This window comes from Condylostylus longicornis, unplaced genomic scaffold (assembly GCF_029603195.1).
Source record: "Condylostylus longicornis isolate FDR11 unplaced genomic scaffold, ASM2960319v2 ptg000004l, whole genome shotgun sequence".
NCBI lineage: Eukaryota > Metazoa > Arthropoda > Insecta > Diptera > Dolichopodidae > Condylostylus > Condylostylus longicornis.
This window is the reverse complement of record NW_026577973.1, coordinates 24,477,488-24,499,826: the sequence shown is the minus strand read 5'-3', so window position 1 is coordinate 24,499,826 and position 22,339 is coordinate 24,477,488.

Here is a 22,339-nt window from a genome sequence, read left to right as displayed (position 1 = left end):
AATGAAAATTTACAACTAAGCATAATTTAAATCTCATGAATTAATTAAGCAACTAGTCTTTCCTCAAGGTTTGGCGCTAAATTTAAATTTTTGCACATGTGTTTGAGATAATAACCAGCTAATTTTCCCAAAATCCAAATTTTCCTCAGAACACGATTTTACGTTTTGGACAATATATTATAAGGAAATTGCTCACAAAATTATTTGAAACTTGTATATATTTAAAGTCTGTCTATCAACGAAACTAACAAATTTTTCGGAAACAAACAATTCCATAAAGTTAAGCTGAAAATTTAAATGTTGGGGTTTGATAACTATAAGGTTTCTAAAACCTTAAGCAAATGTATAAGGGACATTTTGAAATAATTAAAAAAAACTCAACTTATATTTTCCAATCTGTTTTCAATTTACAATAAATATATGGATTTGAGCTGATTTCATTAGATTTTTTTCTTAGATTATTTCAAGATATTGAGTTTTGTTTATGTTCATTGTTCTGCTGTCCTAATGAATACTTATAATATTTATGTATTAATTAACAAGTAAAAAAAAATTTTTTTGACCAACTTCAAATTCTTTTTAAGCAGGTAATTGTGATTTTTATATATTCAAGAAATGCTCATAAAAATCTAAAATGAAATCACTGGTATAGCTTCTATAATACTGCTTATAAAATTCTTATAGGATTCTCAATAGAATTTTTGTGTTTTCAAACAATAAAATTTGTAAGTTTATAAGAAAATTTTCAATTATAAATCTTTCTTTATTCTTTCTAACTTACAAAATAATATTTTCAATTGGGTAATATCTGACATAACAATAGCAAACCAACTTATCATAAGTTTCTTTTCATACATTTATTTAGTTTTTAAGATAAAATAAACTTTTATTTAATGTCCTTTACTTGTTTTTAGCACTTTTCCAAAAAAATTTTGAAAAAAGTGCTTATTAGTTTCACTCTGTCCGTTCGTCCGTGGACACTTTTTTTTGTTTACAAAACTTCTACACCCTTGAAGATAGAAAGCTGAAATTTAATATGTACATAGATCTTTACTAGAAAATTATTTCCGTTGAAGAAAAATTTTACCTTTCTCCTCCTCTATAGAAGTTATTCCCCCCCAAAACCCTAAAAATATCATTTTTTAACTATTTATTACAGTGAAACCATAAGCATTTTTCAAATTTTGCAAACGCAGATTTTTTTCAATCTCCTTTCAAGTTATCGCGCCTTGAAATTCGCAAAACCGCAAGCTATTTCAAATTTCTATAAATGCAAAAGGCTAACGGTAAATTCTATGATATTAAAATATATAAATATTTTTCTTAACTCACGCAATTAATCGCTTAAGCTGGTTATCCTAAATATATGCAATCCTAAAAATAGTTTCGCTTATAAATAAAAATCATTTTATTAGTGTAGTAGATATATATAGACTGTATTTAAAAGCAGTATTTTCACTTGTTGAAGGGAAAAGTGCTACAATACAAACTATTGGTTTGACCCAGCTTTTTTTTCATTTTTTATATTAAATCAGAAAAAGGTTAAATATGATAAGTGAATGTATATCTGTATGTGGGTTTTCCATTGACATATTCTATTATGGGAACAAAATCCCAAAAAGTAAAATAATGCTAATTTAAGAATAAAAAAAGATATCAGGTGTTAAACACAATGTTGAAATACAAATAATAAGTTTTGATACTTATCTGTTATAAAATTAAAATTGTTGCCAAAATATTGAAATTTTATTCAACTTGCGAGGGTGGTATTAAGTTAGATATACTTCTATTATATAAGCAAAAATGTATAATATATAATGTGATTTATACAGGAATTACAAGAAGGATAAAACATAATTTAAACATTGTTTCACATATACAAATACATGAAAAAATATGGTGCTGATGTATCATCTTTCATGTATCAAATCGCGTGTACCATATATGAAACGGAAACATTTAAATCTAGGATTTTCTGTTAGAATATGATATCTTCATTTCTGCTATTTTGAGTAAACTACCATTAAAAATTTTTTTGCGTTATTTTTGTTTTATCAAAACAATAAATAGTGAAAGTTTAGCAAAGATGGTTCAAAAAGTTAGCATTTTAAAATGTTACTAAATATTACATAGTATTAAAATTTTATAATGTTTTTCGATGTCAAATTAGATAAGTATCAATCAGAACGAATATGAAATGTAGAAATGAATATATGCTGATGTTTCATTTTAAACTTGAAATGATATGATAAAAAACCTAGAATACATTTTCATTTCAAAAGTGTTTTTATGACATATCTATATTTCAATACATTCTTGAAAAATTTTATGAGTAAACTATACTGCAAGTTTTATTGAATATTATTTAAGCAGGAAGATACTGGTTTGTAACCATAGTTTTAATAGAACACTGTGTAATTTGGAAACATGCCAGCAGATAGGGTGCATTCTAAACGATTTCAATAGATAAGCAATTACCAACCTTTTTTTTCCCGGCACTCGTGAAAAGATTAGAGATTAAGTGACTGTTAGTGCTGTAGGAGTATTAACCAAAAATTACGGTTAGTGTGAATGCAGACGGGAACAAAACAAAACCGAGTATATCATAACTGGTCTACTTATACTTATAGTAGAGTGGAGTTTTTTTTTGTGGATGCTGTAAAGTGAGCGCGATATACTGATGAAAACGGCAAATTGACCTAAACTATTTAATATGTAAGTGTAAATACACAAACATTGCTGCTCATACAAAAACTTCTTTTTCTATAAATTCTGTTTCTATAACTCTATTCAATATATTAAGATTATTCAGCTTTTTATTGAACAACTGACACATTTAAAAAAATTTTGCCTAAAAAACAAAATAGATAGGAGAGTAACTGAATGAAGGAATTATTTTTTTATTCGATTTCTTTTTCATTTGCTTCATTTGTTTTAATTCTATTATTTAGCAACATAAATTTGGTTTAAATTATGAAAAAAAATGTTCGGTAGGTTCCAATTTAGACTTAGCACTCTCTTAAATTTAAATTACTATGCTAAGATTGAAGTGGGAGTCAAAAGCAATAATTTAGAATAATGTCAATCTAATTTCGGCAAAAGGCAAAAGAATTTTTGAAAACTCAAAATTCTCCTACTATGGGGAAGTGTGTTTCCATCGAAAAATCGACATCTAAAATTAGTTGCCATCACATAACCTACCTCATTGTGTACAATGCGGTCGGTGAAAAGTATCTACATACTTATATAGTAAATTGAGTAAACAAAAACGATATGTACGTATATGATTTGAGATATTTCATAAATTACCTAAAAACCTGGTTTTCGCAATGAGTAAAAATAAATAATATTCGAAAATATAATGATCTTACATATTTTTATTTCGAAATAGGCTTAGATAAAATGTCAACTTTTATCAAAGACATCAGATGCTTTGTGGCATCTGAATATTAAAGCTTCATTTGTTTTGAATATTATGTTTCGTCAGCAAACTTTAACCCAAGTTCACAAAACACTCGTAAATTTTACGGTTGCAAAATGCTCTTTTTTATATAAATATTTTTATAAAATTTAAAAATATTGGATAAAAACCGTTACTTTTTTCAGTAGCTTCAATTTATATGATAATTAATATTCCGTGCATTTTTCGTGTTGCTAGAGTGATCATGTATTTGTTTATAACAAATTAAAAAAAAGTCGTAATATTTACGAGTGTTTTGTGATGGTGTTACAAATATTTTTGCAAACATGGTGAGTGAAAAATTGTACTTATTTTTATTTCTTTTATATTATATAATATATTTCTTAATACTCATGAACCTAGTACTATAAACCTGTATGAAATGTATAATGATTTATCGATTATAGATATGAGCAAAAGATGGCGCCTATGCACATGGGATTCTTAATATTACTTGCATTAACAGCCTGATAATCTTTAACTGCAAACAGCTGCAAATAGACCATAACTAAGTTCATGGTCAATTTAGCTGAACAACTTATGAAACCATGGTTGAATTATTGTTCAAATGTGGTTAATTTACAAGTACAGCCATTCATGCCATCATTCAAAAATAAGTTGCAGATGAAGCTCCATCATGTTCGCACAAAAAACGCACCTCATATTGCAATCTCTGCCATTCGCCAATTTCCGTGGAACATCATGCTCTAATATGCACAATTTGTGCAAGTCAAATGTGATTTACTTTAAATTATTTACCTAAAAATGTTTCTAACACTTAAGTGTTATTATTTATTCTATAATCTTATTTTTTTATTTTATAATGAATTAAATATTATTTTTAATAAAAAACAAATCGTCAAATTTACTAGTGGTTTTTAAAAATGTTATTCAAAAAAAAAAAGGCTTTGTTGTTCTAGGCTTAAAAAAATACAGATACACAATTTGGTCTTAAAATTTAATTTCTTTATTGTTCGACATACACATCATTGAATAAAATTATTATTTTGTTTTTGCCTAAATCTTTTCTTTATTTGAAAAATTTACTTTTATATATTTAACCACAGCTTTGAATATGAAGATAGTAGAATCAAAACCTATATACATTTGCAGATTAATAAGTTTTGAGTAAAATGGAAAAAACGTTTTGTTAGTTATTCGACACTCATATTTCAAATTATATTATTTATACTCGTGAAAAAAATTAGCTTAAACCTTTAGAAATAATAAAGATAAACAAGGCATTTTGAACAAAAAACGTAATATGAGAAAGCAAATATGGGGTTTTGTTGCAATTATATACAAGTATCGGGTTTTGTTGCAACTAATATAGCAAATATTGGGTTTTGTTGCAATAATTTTGATTAGAAACAAAAGTCAAAATGTTTTTAATGTCAATTTTGTTCAATTTTATTTAAATTAAACAACAATATAAATTAAATTTTTGTTATGGTATATAAAAAACTGTAAAAAATTGTAACTTTTTCTAATCTTGTAAGAGATTATAAATTTATTCTGAACTTGTTTGGTAAGAAAGAAAGTTAATTACAAATTTTATTTTAAATGCCGGTATAGCTTCATTTGGTTAAGTATATACGTAACAGAATTATAATGAGTAAGTCTTCTGTTGTAAAATGTGCTTAATTTTTAGTTCCATTCACAACATAATCTACAACTTTTGAAAGTACTACACCGTTACATGAAAAATATTATAATTTTGTAAATGTTCTTAAGTACTTTGCCAACAGGTTCATTGAGTAATGAGTAATTTTAGAGAATTAAATAGAACTTCAAGGAAAATGTTTAATAAATTTGAAAATAACATAGCACTGTAGAAACTAACATTTCGTATTTTAGTACTTTTATAAAAATTTTAGATATTTTTCATAACCAAATCAAAATACTTCGAAAACTAAACCAGGGGTCGATTTAACATTTCTTACCACAACAAAGAAACTAATTGAACGTAAATAGAATGTAAATAGAACAACGTTCATTTCGATTCCATTTTAATTCAACATTTATTTCTATGGTTAGTACAAGGACTTCAAAATATTAGACGCATTCTTATTTCAATCGTTTTTACCGACCGTATTGTGTAAACAATAGGTAGGTTATGTGATGGCAACAAATTTTGCATATCGAGTGTTCGGTGGGAACGTACTTCTCCATAGTAGGGAAGTGCAAATAAACTATTTTTAGCAACCTGTCGGTCTGTCGGTCTATCGGTCTGTTGGTCTGTGTGTGCGCGCGTGTATCTCAAGTTCGGCTGGACCGATTTTGATGAAATTTTATATGTAAGTTTGTTTCCACCATGGCACGGATCGATCAACTTTTGGTATATATCAGGCCTCGGGAACTGCACTTTTTAGCGGGCCTGTTTTACATTTTTGAACATTGTGAAGAAAATATTCAACCGATTTACTTGAAGTTTTATATATAAGCTCAGGTCGACCGTCCGCAAAAATTCGTATGTTTTGGAAGAAATCAGGCATCGGCAACTAGACGTTTACTACGGGCCAAATATACATTTTTGTGTGTATAAAGAGAAATAATCAACCGATTTCATTGAAATTTAATATATGAACTCCTCGTATTAAAACAATGAACATGTAAATTTTTTGGAAAGATCAGGCATCGTTAACTAGACCTTTACTACGGGCCAAACATACACTTTTGTGTATATAAAGAGAAATAATCAACCGATTTCATTGAAATTTAATATATGAATTCCTCATATTAAAGCAATGAACATATAACTTTTTTGGAAAGATCAGCGCTCGAGAACTGATTTGCGGGCCGATTTTACATTTTTCACCATATCCACAGAACAAATTGATGGAATTTCTTGAAATTTGATTTCTTGAATTCGGGTAGCACAAAGCGAAACTCTATTAAGAGCCAAATTTACATTTTTCTAAGTATGTTAACTATAAGCTTACTACTTAATGTCCTAAAAATTGGAAAGAAGTATTTAACAGACACTTTTATAATATTCTGTAACACTTTCATTTAACTACACAATACACAATGCGGTCGGTTATGTGCTGACCACATCAGATTTTTTTGTGTTGTGTTTCATGCTAGATTCCAAAATTATCTAAGCTTTATAATAGAGAAGAATCATTTGCAAATTCCTTGCTAAAGCAGCGTTATTTAAATTGCTAAATAAAATTTAAAGTTTTTTTCATGAGTTTATCTTAGCTGTCTTTCTATACCTTTTTTATCAGATAAGCCCTTTAAAATTAAGCATTGATTCACCATTTATTTAGTTTTCAATTTCATAATTATTATGAGTTAATTCTAATGTTGCACAATTCATACAATTATTCCCATTCACTTTTCTATGAACATAAAACTATCGAAGTTTTCTTAATTATCAAAAATTTTACGTTTAATCACAATCAATCGATTAATCACAAATTCGAAGGCTTTTCAAAATATTAATTTATCTGCAGACCTTGCAAATAATTGCTAAATTTTCTAACTGCTAATAATTGCTTAATTGTTTTAGCTGTTTAAAAACTAGAAATAGCATAAACATTTGAAAGTTATGCACAAGTTATTTTATTAATTTGCTAAAGCCATAAAATGACTTGGGAATAAATTAGATACTCTCAAAAGTGTTACCAATCTTTGAAATCTGTCAATTAATACTACGTTTCATGATAAAAATATATTATGTCAAATTTTAAATTTACAAATAATGTATTTTGAAACAACATTTTACGACTACAATTATTTCAATCCAAGCAAACATGGGATTTTGCTACAAAAAATTTTTTCTTTTGCAAATAAAAGGTTTTGATACATTTAAATACTCTCAAATGTAAGGTTTTGATTCTACTACGATTTTTTAATCGATTTTTTTTAGTGAAATTGCAAGGTTTAGCAACATGTTTATGATAGTAAAATGTGTATTTTCACAAGAAGAATAAAACCTTATCATTAGTTTAATTTTTCAAATTTTGCAAATACATATATAGGTTTTGATTCTACTATCATCATATTATTCAATTCATATGGGAAGTTTTAAAAAAAATTCATTAGGAAACTTTGAAATAAATATACATACATTCTTATGTATGTATGTACTTAAAATTTTTAATAATTTTTCAAAATTATTGCAACAAAATTTTGTTGGAAATTTTTCTTAAACTTTTACAACAATATTTGTCTGTTATATATTAAAAAAAATAAAACAAAAATTTAAACAAAAAAAAATTTTAAAAATAATATAAAAAAATCTGATGTGGTCAGCACATAACCGACCGCATTGTGCATTGTCTAGTTAAGTGAAAGTGTTACAGAATATTATAAAAATGCCTGTTAATTACCTCTTTCCAATTTTTAGGACATTAGTATGCTTATAGTTAACATACCTAGAAAAATGTAAATTTGGCTCTTAATAGAGTTTTACTTTGTGCCACCCAAATTCCCTGAAATGCTCGTCAGTTAGTTTCGGTAACAACCAGAACTCAAATATCAAATTTCAACAAATTCTATCAATTAGTTCCGTAGATATGGTGAAAAATGTAAAATCGGCCCGCAGATCAGTTTTCGTGCCCTGATATTTCCAAAAATTTATATGTTCATTGTTTTAATACGAGGAATTCATATATTAAATTTCAATGAAATCGGTTGATTATTTCTCTTTATATACGCAAAAATGTATATTTGGCCCGTAGTAAACGTCTAGTTGCTGATGCCTGATTTCTTCCAAAAGTTAGGAGGTTTTGGGGCCGGTCGAGCGAAGCTTATATATGAAATTTCAAGCAAATCGGTTGAATAGTTTCTTCAAAATGTTCAAAAATGTAAAACAGGCCCGCTAAAAAGTGCAGTTCCCGAGGCCTGATATATGCCAAAAGTTGATCGATCCGTGCCATGGTGGAAACAAACTTACATATAAAATTTCATCAAAATCGGTTCAGCCGAACTTGAGATACACGCGTGCACACACAGACCGACAGACCGACAGGTTGCTAAAAATAGTTTATTTACACTTCCCTACTATGGAGAAGTACGTTCCCACCGAAAACTCGATATGCAAAATTTGTTGCCATCACATAACCTACCTATTGTATACACAATACTGCAAAATATATGTCTTCTTGACAATATATTTTTAAGACAAAATTCAATAAGAACATGTTATTTTATTGCATTAAACTTTTACAAATAGGGTATTTTAAAAAAAGTATTTAGGGGTGGAAACTCGCTGATATTGATTTGTAAGGCAAAAGCTTTTTTAATTTCATTTTAAATAAGACCAAAAACAAAATAAAAAAGTCACCCGTGGCAGAGATTTCTGTACCACCGGAAAGCACTGAAGGCCGACTGCTATTCAGAGTTCGCTTACTAACGACCTCTTGTCCCTTTTCGTGTGCTGTTCCGCTCTGAATCGGTACATCTGTCGTTAGTCGGTTTCAAGAATCTGGGTAAAACACTCTGTAACGATTAGTTGACGTGAGACATAACCACAGCTCCAACCACCGCTGTGACACATTTCACTCAAAAAATTATTCACTTTATTTTCGAAGGTGAGACGTTTAGTCGATAATTTGAAAAAGAAAACGCAATAATCCAATTGAAAAAAAGAATAATCTTATTGAAGAGATGAAATATCCATTAGAAAAACCGAGAATTCTGATTTGAATATAAGATTAAAAAACGAGATATATGATTAGGCTTTTTCTTCCTTTTTTGTGGACACCGAAAAGCAAAAGATATTATTTTTTAAAACCGTTCCTTTTTAAAAACGTAAAACTTTAACCGTTCAACCATCTGTAAACCGAGTTAAAAGTGATAGTTTAACACCTGTTACCATAAAATTTAAATGTGGGAATTAGTTCAGTTTTATTTCTTATATTTAACGGTGTCTAAAATGTATGTACATGCATATATAACATTTGATAAAATAAATAAATAGTCCTACACTTAATACATATGTATGTACATGAATTGCGATCCCTTTTTAAAGGATTTCTATTATTTAAAATCAAAACAATTTAATATGCAAACATAAATTATAAAAGCAAAAGTTTTCCATAGAAACAAAAAAGAATGAAAACTTTCGTATTATAGAAAACCAAAAAAAAAAAGAAGTGCAGGAAAAAATTTTGTCAGTCTCGAAACCAAAATATAAATACTTGTCTACAAAACATAAGTTCAATAAGCATACACAAAACCATGCAGTTTGTGTTTTAGAGAAAACGATAATAGGTATAGTTAACCGTGTCAACTCTGTGATATCAATGATGGATGTCGCCTGCATTTCGTGAAGGGTATATTCACTTTGGTGTGGAGTTTGTAACTACTTGAAGGAGTCATATGCGGTATGGGCATATATATATATTGTTCAGCGTCAAATTCTGCGTCGATTTAGACATGTCCGTCCGTCCGTCCGTCCGATCGCACGATAACTCAAAAACGAATAATGCAATCGACACCAAACTTTCACAAGTTTTTTCTTTTGTGCCAAGGACGAGCCCTATTGTTATTGGACCAATTCGGACAACGGGTTCGGGTAGCTGCCATACAACTCAAAGAGTTTATTTTAAATATTTCAAAAACTAATAAAGTTATAAATATAAAATTTTGTATACATGTGTCCAATTATATTCTACATATACTTTAAAAATTTTAATGTGATAGCTGCATCGGTTCGGGTGGGTGCCATACAACTTCAAAAGCGGAAGTCAGATAAATAATAAAGTCAGATTCATGAAACTTGACAGTCATGTATACAATTATAGATCAGATATATTTGTGAAGTTTTAGTGGAATTGCTTGACAGGTTCAAGTACTTGCCATGGAATTCCAAAAGCTAATTTTAAATATTTGGAAAAATTATAAAGTCAGATTCATGACACTTGGCCGTTGTGTGTCGAGTTATAGGCCAGATATATTTCTGAAGTTTTGGTTGAATTGCTTGACAGGTTCGAGTAGCTCCCATACAAGTCAAAAAGCTTATTTTAAATACTTGAAAAAATAATAAATTCAGATTCATGAAACTTGACAGTCGTGTGTCCAATTATACGTCAAATATATTTCTGAAGTTTTGGTGGAATTGCTTGACAGGTTCGAGTAGCTCCCGTACAAGTCCAAAAGCTTATTCTTAACATTTGGAAAAATAATAAAGCCAGATTCATAAAGCTTGGCAGTTGTGTGTCCAATTATAGATAAGATATATTTCTGAAGTTTTGACTAAATTGCTTGACAGGTTCAGGTACTTGCCATAGAACTCTAGAAACTAATTTTAAATATTTGGAAAAATTATAAAGTCAGATTCATGAAACTTGGCAGTCGGGTGTCCAATTATAAATCAGACATATCCGTGAAGTTTCTATAGAATGGTTTCACAGATTCGAGTAATTGCTATACAATAACGAAAGGTGTAGGGTATAATTCAATCGGTTTATATCGATTGAAACGTTTTTACTTGTTATAAATACATTTAGTAATATTTTATACATATATCGCAGAAAGCCCGTACAATCTCAAAGTTTTAATCGAAAATAATGGAAATACCATATTCGTTTGTAAAAAGTTTTAGTAGTGTAGTTTTAAAAGTTTCTACAATATGGGACCAAATAACTTTCGAAATTCATCGCGGTAAACACATCGTTCAATTGCGACGCAGTTTCAACGATATTCATCACACATAAATAGATATTTGCTTCTTCGAGTTTTTTAGACTTTTGTTTTAAAAGTTTCTATTATATATACAAATAATTTTTGACGTTTCATGCTAGCTATCCGAATCAGTATTTCGATCATGTGCAATTTGAACCTATACAATAACCCCGGTATCTATTATTAACTATAATAAAGCATTTTTGAAAGTTTTGTTCATTGGAATTTGAAAAACTTTACTCATTTAATTGAATGATTGATTTGCCTAAACTAAATTAAATTCACTCAGAACTCGATATCGAACAAGAGTATACATCAATTTGAATTTATGAGTAAATTATAAATATATATGTATATAAAATTATTGTACATTATGTACATTGTACATTATGTACATTGTACATTATGTACATTGTACATTATGTACATTGTACATTATGTACATTGTACATATCATTTTTTTAAGATCTTTACCTCTCGTCGTTACAAATGGAGTAGAAAGTTCATAATTTTCTTAAATAAAATCAAATAAAAATATACCATAGTCAACAACTTCGAAAAATGATGGTAGGATACGAGAATCTGATTCGTTGGTGCAATACCTTCAAGTATTTAGAAACTTGTAAAGATTTACCATATTGAACATAGTTGAACAACTGTAATACGTGTCATATTTTCGAATGAAATATTTTTTTATTTTTTTTGTAAAATTTTCGAGTATTCTTTATAATTCTCATTTTATTTAGAATAGTTTTAAAAGCCATCATTATAATTATTTTTTTGCTTTTTTCTTCAATTTATTTTTAAATTGTATTTCTTATTCAAAAATTTTGCTCTGTAATTCAGTACTCTTTCATTTGGAAGACAAGAAAGGTTGTCTGCGCTAAAAATCGTAATTTTTTTTTAATGCATTTTTCGGGTGGAATTTAGGAACCAATTTTTATGAAATTTAAATTTTAAATTTAAAAAAATATGTATCAATATCATCATAAAAAATATGAATCAGTAGAGCCAAAAATATTGATCAATTTCCTTTACGCAAATTCCGACACCGCTTCCATTTTAACTGCATATAAATGTGGAATTGGTTTTTGATTTGCTCTCTGAGCTTGATGGCCTGATAGATATATATGGCATTACTTTTTTAATTTTAATTAGTTTTGTCAATTTCTAGTCATATGCTGTATAATGCTTAGATTCAAATTAAATTTCGAATAAAACTTCGAATAAAGCTTTAGAGAAGAAAGTAGAAAACTTTTAAAAGATAAAAGTTTAAGATTTTGTTTTTCTTTTCCGCTTTATTTAAGTAATTTCTATAGTCTTTAATTCTTAAAATAAAATAAATATTTTATTAAGGAAAAGTAAATTGTGTCAAAAAAAATATAATTTTCTTTATAAAACAAATCATACAGTGATTTTTGTATGTGAGACAATTCTTTTCTATATATACGTATATATACGTATACATTCGTTTGCTGCATAGAAATAAATGCTTATTAGTTTGGAGCTATAACACCTAGACTTATAATTAAGAGCTTGTTTTAAAGTCGATTGATTGTTCTTTATTTTTGATTTTACAATTAATTTGATTTGAGCCATAGTTTCCGAGATACAGCTTATCAAATTCAGAATTTTTTTTTTTTCGAAACTGTTTTTACAAAACTCGAAATTTCTCGAGTTATTATTTTTTTTCTTTTTTAATTTTTTTCGATGCGCTCCGACGAGTTTTGAAAGTTAACCCATATAACATTTTCCTCTATCTCTTGTATACCGTTTATAAAGCTAACAAGTAATGACCTGAAATATATACTAAAGTGTATGTTTTTGATCAGCGTCGAATTTTGAGTCGATTTAGCTTTGTCGGTTTAGCTCAAACACTAATTAAGGTAAGTTCAACAAAACTGCAATAAAATTTTGTAGAATAATATATGGTAAAATGGCACTTATATTCATTAAAGTGGTCTAGATTTCATGAGAACTTTTGATAGCAGCCATACAACTCCAAAAGTTATTTGGTATTATCTCAAAATTTCTTATAAATTTTTAAAATTCTTCTATTTTAACAAAGAAATCATAAAAGGCTACTGATTTTCTAATTTAATACAAATGAATAACGTATCTAATTTACATTTTTATTAATACATAATACATGATGTAAAATTTTCCATATTTTAGTTTTTAAATCTTAGTTCACATTTTCTTAGAATTAAATGAGAAAAAAGATTTGAATTATTTGAATTCGATTTTGAATAAATGTCAAAGAACCCGAAATAAAATTTTAATTTTTTTCTGTACTTACTAAAATATGTACTAATAAAATATGTACATATGTACATACATACATATTTAGTTTTTACTTTCAATTTAAATTTTTTAAATTTGTTTATTGTGGTAATTGTTTTAATTTGTTATATACCGCCTATAAATATCATTTAATTGAACAACAATGGAGAATCGAAATGGAGAGGTAAGCATATCTTTTAATTACTATAATAAAGAGGTATTTGAAGGTATTACGTATAAATATGTGTATGTACATACACATTATGTACATATGTATGTACATATACATTATGTATGTACATATAGGTTGGGAAAATTTTTCTGAAAAAATTAGCGGAATAATTTAAAAAAAGGGAAAAAATAATTTGTACATATGTATTTTGAAATTAAAAATGGTTTAACATAATAATTTTACGCAAACTTTATGTAAGTTTAACAACATTTTGCAAATTACCTTTTTTAAATTTTATCAAGTATCTTTTCATTTTAAATAATATAAAACGTCATTTGAGAACATAAAATATAAGAAACACAAAAATGGTAAAGATATGGAGAAATTAAATTCCAAATTGATCGATTCGATCTTTTTTAGACTGAAAAACTTGAGGTTTGCTCGAAGTTATCAATTGAATTTTATCCATGAAATTTCAGTGATTTCAACGTAGTTGTAAAGGTACGTACACATATATATAGACAAACGTATGTACATACATACATATCTTCTTTCAATATTTATGAGATGTTAAAAAGTGGTTGCAAGTCTAAATTTTGAATACAATTTTTTTAATAAATTTTACTCAACTGTATTTGTCATTTTTCAATCAATTGGTTTTAAACAATAAATTTTGAAATTGAGACTTTAAGTATTGGAGCAAATATGTATGTATACAATATATATGTATGCATATATGTACGTACGAAATTGCTCATTTTAAAAACCTATCCCATTTTTATCCCTTAAATAATATATATATATATAAACACGTATGTACATATGTGTCTATTAGTTTCAAAAACCCAACATTGCCATTTTTAAAAAAAAATTTGTTACTTAAATACTAATAAAATAGGGCGTACGTGCTACAATTTAGTATATAGAATATAGAATAAGTAACAACTCGCATTCTTTCCTATAGGCTGTGCAATTTAAAGTTTGCTATTAGTCGTTTTACTGCAAAACTCTTAAAATTCTACAACTGTACGCCTAAGAGAAAAATGATATTAAAAATTTCAAAAAAAACGGATTTAAAATAACGGCTAATTTCTCAATACATTTTGTCATTGTACAGTACATGTACTTTTTTCTTTTCTTCGCTCCTTCCGCGAACTGCAATACGAATTGTATCAACCTTATTTGATACGAACAGTATTAACTTAAATTTAAAATAATATCAATATTTTCGAATCGAAAGGGTAACGAAAGCTTGCGTATATTTATTGCTTGCCCTTTTTTTCATGAAGCATTCAAGAAATTCTTCACGACTCCAACAGACTAAGCCTTGGCTCGTTGCAGTCCTTAAAGCAAAAGGAAATCGCCTACCTAAAATCTGGGAAAATTCTTTCAATTGATGTTGTAAGGGAAGCATCCAGGTGACTTTATACAATTTTTTTTCTTGAAACATAGCCTGGTGAACACAAGTTCAACATTTTTTCAATCTTTCATGTAAATATATGTTAGGACATTTTGTTAAAACGTTTGTAATAAAAGCGAAACAATTAAATTAGAAATATGTATAAAATATTAAACTACTGTTTAATACATAATTATTCTCCTATTATTTGTAAATCATAAAAATGAGCATGATTCGCGTGATATTGCTTGAACAACAAAACTTAGATTTTAATTCGAATAATTTTACAAGTTATTCCCTTTTCACATTTAATTTTTATTGTATTTAAAAATTATAACGCAGCGATTATCCATAAATATTTCCATAAACTTAAAGATGCTATAAACCAGTATGTATATATAATTATATGCGAAATACGCCAAACCTACTCATACTTAAAAGCAATAAATAAAGAAATAAAAACAAAATATCCATATACATATACATACGAGTAGTATATAAATAGTGTCGAAAACTCACTCCAGGAAAGTAAGTCTTCACTTATATTTTGTTTGGTCTACATTCCATATCTTTTTAATTTTTCTTTTATATTTTTATGCTGTTTTATTTTTTTTCTTATCCTTTTAATTTGTTTTAGCACTTTTCCGAAAAAATGAAAAAAGTGCTTATTAATTTCAAGCTGTCTGTCCATCCATAGAAAGCTTACAATAAATAGGTCTTTACTAGAAACTTATTTCTGTAGAATAAAATTTTTGTCTATCTCTCGGCCCTCCTCTTAATGTCCCATCAAAATTTTTTAACATGAAATTTTTAACTAGTTATTATATCGAAACCACAAACTTTTTTTGAATTCCGCAAAGGCAATATTCTAGCCTACTTCCTAGACCGCCTAAACATCTATCTTATATCGCGAAAGTCCAACAATGTTTATACTCGTAGTCGAACGTTGAGACAACCAAAATCGCTGTAAAAAATTATACTGTAAGTTGTAGAAGCTGATATTTTAGCACTTTTATTATTAGCAGACACTAATAAATAATCTATTTTAAAATTTAAATTTTCTGTGCCATAAATATCAGAAAATGCAAGCTTTTCCAAATTTATGTAGTTATCAAAAAATATAATTATTCATCTTTGCTTGCTTACTTAATCGACGAAAGCGACTGTCATATTAACGCTGTTTTCGTTTTTTTTCACCCGAACAGCATGCAATAATTTAAAATATGTGTTTTGTGCTACCTTGCAAACCAATTGGCTTGATCCGAACTTATTTACTACATGTATTGACCACATGAGTACGCTATTTATACGTTATATAAATATAACCTATAAATTTCCTTAAATAAGGGTATATTTATCTTTGTATTAATGTTTTGGCCCTTGCATGGTATAAACTTGTATAAATTTTTGAAAGTTTTATGAAAGCTTACATAACATCTTCTACTCATATTAAATTTAGAGACGATTTCATACCAGCAAGTAAAATTTAACATCGCCGAAAACATTAAAAGTCGAAATATTTGAGGGATTTTATATAATCGAATAAAGTGTTGTTCTTTCAAGAGTAAATTAAAACTTCATTCATTGATAAGCAACGGGGAGTTTCTATGTTTTTCTACGTTTCCTACTTTTTTCAATAAGAGAAAAAATTGAGTACTTTTAAAATATAACATTGAGTGAAATTAAAAAGGATTTTTTTATACATTGTTTGTTGAGCTATGTATGTACTCGTACGAATAAGGAATAAAAGTAAAATTTTTAGCAGATTTTTTAAAATTTTTTTCAAATAAAGTTGGGTCAAACCATTGGTTTGTATTGTGGCACTTTTCCCTCCAACAAGTGAAAATTCTGTTTTTAAAAACAGTCTATGTATACTTATTACACCATTAAAATTATTTTCTTTCATACACAAAACTATTTCTAGGATTGCATATATTTAGGATGATGTATATATGCAGTCTTTGAAATAAAGCAAAAATTAATATAAAGAGGGGTTAACATAATGCTCGATTTTAAGGTTTAATTGTGTGAGTTAAGAAAAATAATTATATTTTTTAATGTCATGGAATTTATCGTAAGCTTTTTGCGTTTATAGAAATTTGAAAAAGCTTGTGGTTTCGGAAATATAAGGGGTTAAAACTTCAAATTTTACAAATTTCAAGAGGCGATAACTTGAGAAGGGGTGGAGATGGAAAAAAATTTTCTTCTAACAAAACGAACTATTTGTTAGTGTCTAAAAGCCCCTAAAATTTCAAGCTTGTACAGGCTGGAGTCTAGAAGAACGAAATCAAAAATTTGGAAATAAAAGACTTTAGGTAACGGTAAATTTGAACGGCCATTTTGTTTTTCTAAAGTTTAACTATAGTATACCGCGCTAGGGAAAGCAAGCCGCTGTCTTTCTGCGTTTGCAAAATTTCAAAAATGCTTATGGTTTCATTGCAACAAATAGTTAAAAAAGGCCATTTTTAGGGTTTTGGGGGGATATAAGTTCTAGAGGGGGGAGATAGGTAAAAATTTTGTTCTACGGAAATAAGTTTTTAATAAAGATCTATGTACATACAAAATTTCAGGTTTCTATCTTCAAGGGTGTAAAGTTTTGTAAACAGACACACGGACGGACGGACGGACGGACAGACAGAGCGAAACTAATAAGCACTTTTTTTGAAAATTTTTTTGGAAAAGTGCTAAAAATAAGGAAAGAATGATTTTTAATTTGACATTTTTTAATTTAATCAACATCTTTTTCCAAATTAATGACATTTACAATCAACTTCAGTATTGTATTTATTCACATATGCCTCTCACATAATGAGGTACTTTGGACAACTTTTGTGACACAAACAATAAGTTCACATCTTTAGCTTTCGTTTTAAGAACAATTAATGAAGAGAATCAAAGAAGAGTTTTAGTCTTAATATTGGTATATTTTCCACCAATTTCGGTGCAAATCTTAATTAGTTTGACTTTCGGTCACGTAGATATTATTGGTAATCGTGACAAAAAGATTGCAAAAAAAAGAAGCGAAGCTAAATTCCTTTTTCTAAAATTTAAGATAGGGTAACGCTAGTTCAATATGTAATTATGAAAAATTTTATGCAACTCTGTACCCACATATAAATTTCTCAAGATTTTTTAAGCTTAATTTTTAAACTAAGAAGAAAATTAAGTATCGCAATTATTTATTTTTACGTACGGAAAATGCAAAATAAATTAATACCACACATGCATATACGCATATACATATATTAAAATATCATATTCCAATTAAAAATGCTGGAAATCTAGATGGTGTTTTTAAAATACTTTAAACTTCTTTACTTTTCAGAAACGTTTTGCAATATGTTTTAAATGAAAAATAATATTGTTGCATTTGTAGAAAAATTGCTGTAATTTTCCCATTTAAAATTGAAAGCCAAACAAATTTTATATTAAACCAAAATTCATTTATATGAAGATTTTTTTAAAATATAGAAAATTTTGCTGTATGCGTATGCGTTAATGAGGAAATCTCTTATAGTTCTTATTAATATCAAACATACGATTAAGGAAAAAGGTTTTATATAGTTAAAGCTGATTTATGTATACTCTAGAGTCTAGACTATTTCAGCCTTAGATTAATTCGATTTATAGAAATTAAATCAATCTAACTCTGATATGTATGATTACCAAAGAACATCTACATAACATAAAGTGTAATTAACTTAGAATTATATACTAATTTTTCTGAATGGAAATTATAAAACAAAAACTTGCCTTTAAAATGAGATCATGGAACAAATATAAATTAATACAGAATTAAATTAACTAGGAACTGCATTGATAAGTATTGTCGAAAACTCTAAACTAACTTTTAGTTTTTAAACTTGAAAAGTTTAAAAACTTTTAGTTTAAAATAGCACAGTTAATTTAAATAATTATGCCAACTTTTAAAACAAATTATAAATAAAGAAAAGGTATCACAATAAATAACTAAAAAGCACAATCATTTTAATTAAAGTATCGTAAGAAATTTTACATTTTGTCAAAACTTCTTGCAAAATTTACAAAATTCCTGCTTTATTCAAAATAAATAACCCATGTGCACACATTATTTTACACTGCCGTTTAGAGTTTCTGTCTCAAGAATTTTGTCTCGGGAAATCTCGAGAAAAACACTGAAAAAATCGTGATTTTTTCTCGAGAACTTATTTTAAAGAATTTTCGGGAATTCTCATTTCTCGAGAATTTTTTTCGAGAATTTGTCGAGAAAATTCTCAAACAGTTTTATTACCATGCAGCTTGCAGATGAAGTTACAGCTAAACTTGTAAAATTTTTGATTTTGCCGCTTTGTGAAGCGCTACTTGTCATTAGGTATTCATTGGTTGACTGTCAGTAGGCTGTCAGTTATAAAATTGAAAATTGAATAAAACCTTTCATTTTAAGAACTTTTTCTAAATTGAATTTTTAGGTTTTTTAAAATAAATTGATATTATATGAAAAAATAACAAGAAAATGAATGAGTAGGAAAACGATGATGTTTGGAAAAATTTCGCCAGAAATTGGGACTTGGCAATTTGCAAGTTTTGTGCTAAAACAATTTCATGTAAATCATCATCAACAACTGGTTTACACCGACATCTCACTGGACTGCACAAAATGAAGAGAAAATTTAAAGACGACTTATCGTTCCTTACCAAGTGCATCTAAAATATTTAAAACGAACGGAAAAAGTAATCTTGATTTCTCGAGAATTCTCTTGATTAATTTCTCGAGAATTCTCGAATCTCGAGAATGAAAATTTTTAGGAAATTGAGAATTCTTGAATCTCGAGAAATAAAAAACACCGAGAAATCAGAAACTCTATTGCCGTTGCTATTTGTTTCTAAATTTTTGTGACATAATTCTTAATTTTATTTTTCTTGTCCTTATCCGACATGGGAATTCACAAGGGGAAAAACCCATAAATTTTCTGGAATTGTCAATAAAAAGTTTACATTATGATTTGAAACCCTTTTTTCAATATCCTTAAGCGTAACAAGATATTGTTTAGAATAGCAGAATCCTTTTTAGCACTTTTCCAAAAAAATTTTGAAAAAAGTGCTTATTAGTTACACTCTGTTCGTCCATTCGTCCGTACATAGAACTTTACTACAAATTTATTTCCGTAGAAGAAAATTTTTACCTATCTCCCCCCCTTTACAAATTATACCCCCCAAAACCTAAAAATGCCATTTTTTAAAATTTAAAATATTTAATATTTGTTGCAGTAAAACCATAAGCCTTTTTCAAATTTTGCAAACGCGGAAAGGTAGTGGCTTACTTCTCCTATCGCGGCATACTATAGTTAAACTTTAAACAAACAAGACGACCGTTCAAATTTACCGTTATCTAAAATCCGTTTTTCCAAATTTTTGATGACGTTTTTCTACTAGACCCCAGGTAGTAGGAGCCTGAAACTTTAGCAGCTTTTAGACACTAATAAATAGTTTATTTCGTTAGAAGAAATTTTTTTTTACATAGACTGTATTTTCACTTATTAAAGGGAAAAGTGTTACAACACAAACCATTGGTTTGACCTACTGAATACTGACTTTACTGAATATGTTGTTTTGAAAAAGAAATGTTTAGGGAATCGCTAGAAAAGTTATTTTGTTAAGATTGACTTTTTCTTGGGAACATAGTGTTGTAGAATATTTTATTTCAATATTATGGTTTTATACCATGAATGTGTGTTTTTTATTTACTTAAATTTTTAACTAAGAAGGATTTTAGCAATATTAATTTTTAAAAGAAAATAAAAATAGAGAAATTAAGTTCTAGTTTCAGGATCATAAAAATTCAGTATTTTAGACAGTAAGTTAATTTAAACAGATTAAAAAAGAGGAAAGTTGACAACATACCATTTATCATTTACACGATATATGATTGTGCATTACAGTTTTTTATTCTGAAATTATCTTCGAAATCTAGGACCTCACAATCTGATTTCCAAAAATCTCCCACAACAAAAGTTGTATATCTTTTCGATACCTTTATACAAGCGCATTTTAAGGCTATGTATTTTAGTACAAAAAGGCTTAAAAACATTCGAAAAATCGATTTAGTTGATGTACGGCAACTTCCGAACGGACAGGTTTTTCAAAAAACAAATTTTCGTTCTTTAAATCTATTACATATAATTTTTAAAGAGCGCAAAAAAGCTGCAAAAAGTTGGTATGAGTTTCATATCGATAGATTTTTGATTTTCTTCTTATTTTCTTGCGATTGTTTCAAACAACTTCTCAAAGTTTTATGCTGATCGAATGAACATTTACTTTTATTTATAGGATCTTTATGTCTGGTTTCTAAGTGCACTACTCCATACCATTGCAATAGTTTTTATAAGTTTAAAGTTAGATCTAAGTGTTTTTTTTACTTTTAACGTTTAAAAATTTGCTCATGTTTCTTTCTGTTCGTGCCAAAAAGAAGAATTTTCAACGATACTGCTATTTCAAAAATACCTGTACTTTTGGTTATATGAGTCGTGACACTCCAAAATATAAAATTTATGTAATTGATAAATAATAAGCACATAATAATAGCTTATATCAATAATCTTTAACTCGTTCAAAAGAGTTAAAGCTTCCAAATGACTCTTTTTTTTTATTGGTATGAAAAGAAAACTTCCTTTTATTCGGAATAAAACACTTTTTTTTATTTTTTGCTAATATATTTCGTGCGCTACATACGCACTTTATCACAGCTGATTTTCTTCTAATTAAGACAACAAACAATAAAAATTGAAATCTATTAAAATTAGGAATATTATACCTGACTTAATATAATCTACCTGATTTAATCTAGAATTTGATTATTTATTATTTTTTTTTTTTATTATTATTTACAAACTAAATTTATACCTGTTTTAAACCTTAAAACTGGTCAAATAATTAATTTAAAGAGCCAAATAGCCGCGTTACCTTCGTCCGTGTTCAGTCCTTGTTTGATTTTATATCTGCATGCTTTCATGAACTTCTCTCCTGTGTTTTCCTTTTACCTCTTTTGATACCTTTAAGTTATCTTCCGTGATTGTGTGATCCGTTTCGTAAATGTGTTTTGCAACCATAGAATCGAAAATCTGGTTAAATCCTACTCTCCTTGCACGTTTTATTTCACTTAAATGTTCCTTAAGTCTTGTTGTAACGGGTTTCTTCGTTTGTCCTATGTAAAATTTATCGCAATTATTACAATTGATTTTGTACACACCGCATCTTTCATGTATCTTCAATTTATCCTTAGTCGAATTTGACAAACTCCTAAGTTGATATTTACTATTGGTTTCCGATGTCCGAATATTTTGTTTCCTTAGTTGTTTATTTATCAAGTTTGTACAGTGATGATCATAACTTAAAGATGCTCATATTGTTCTTT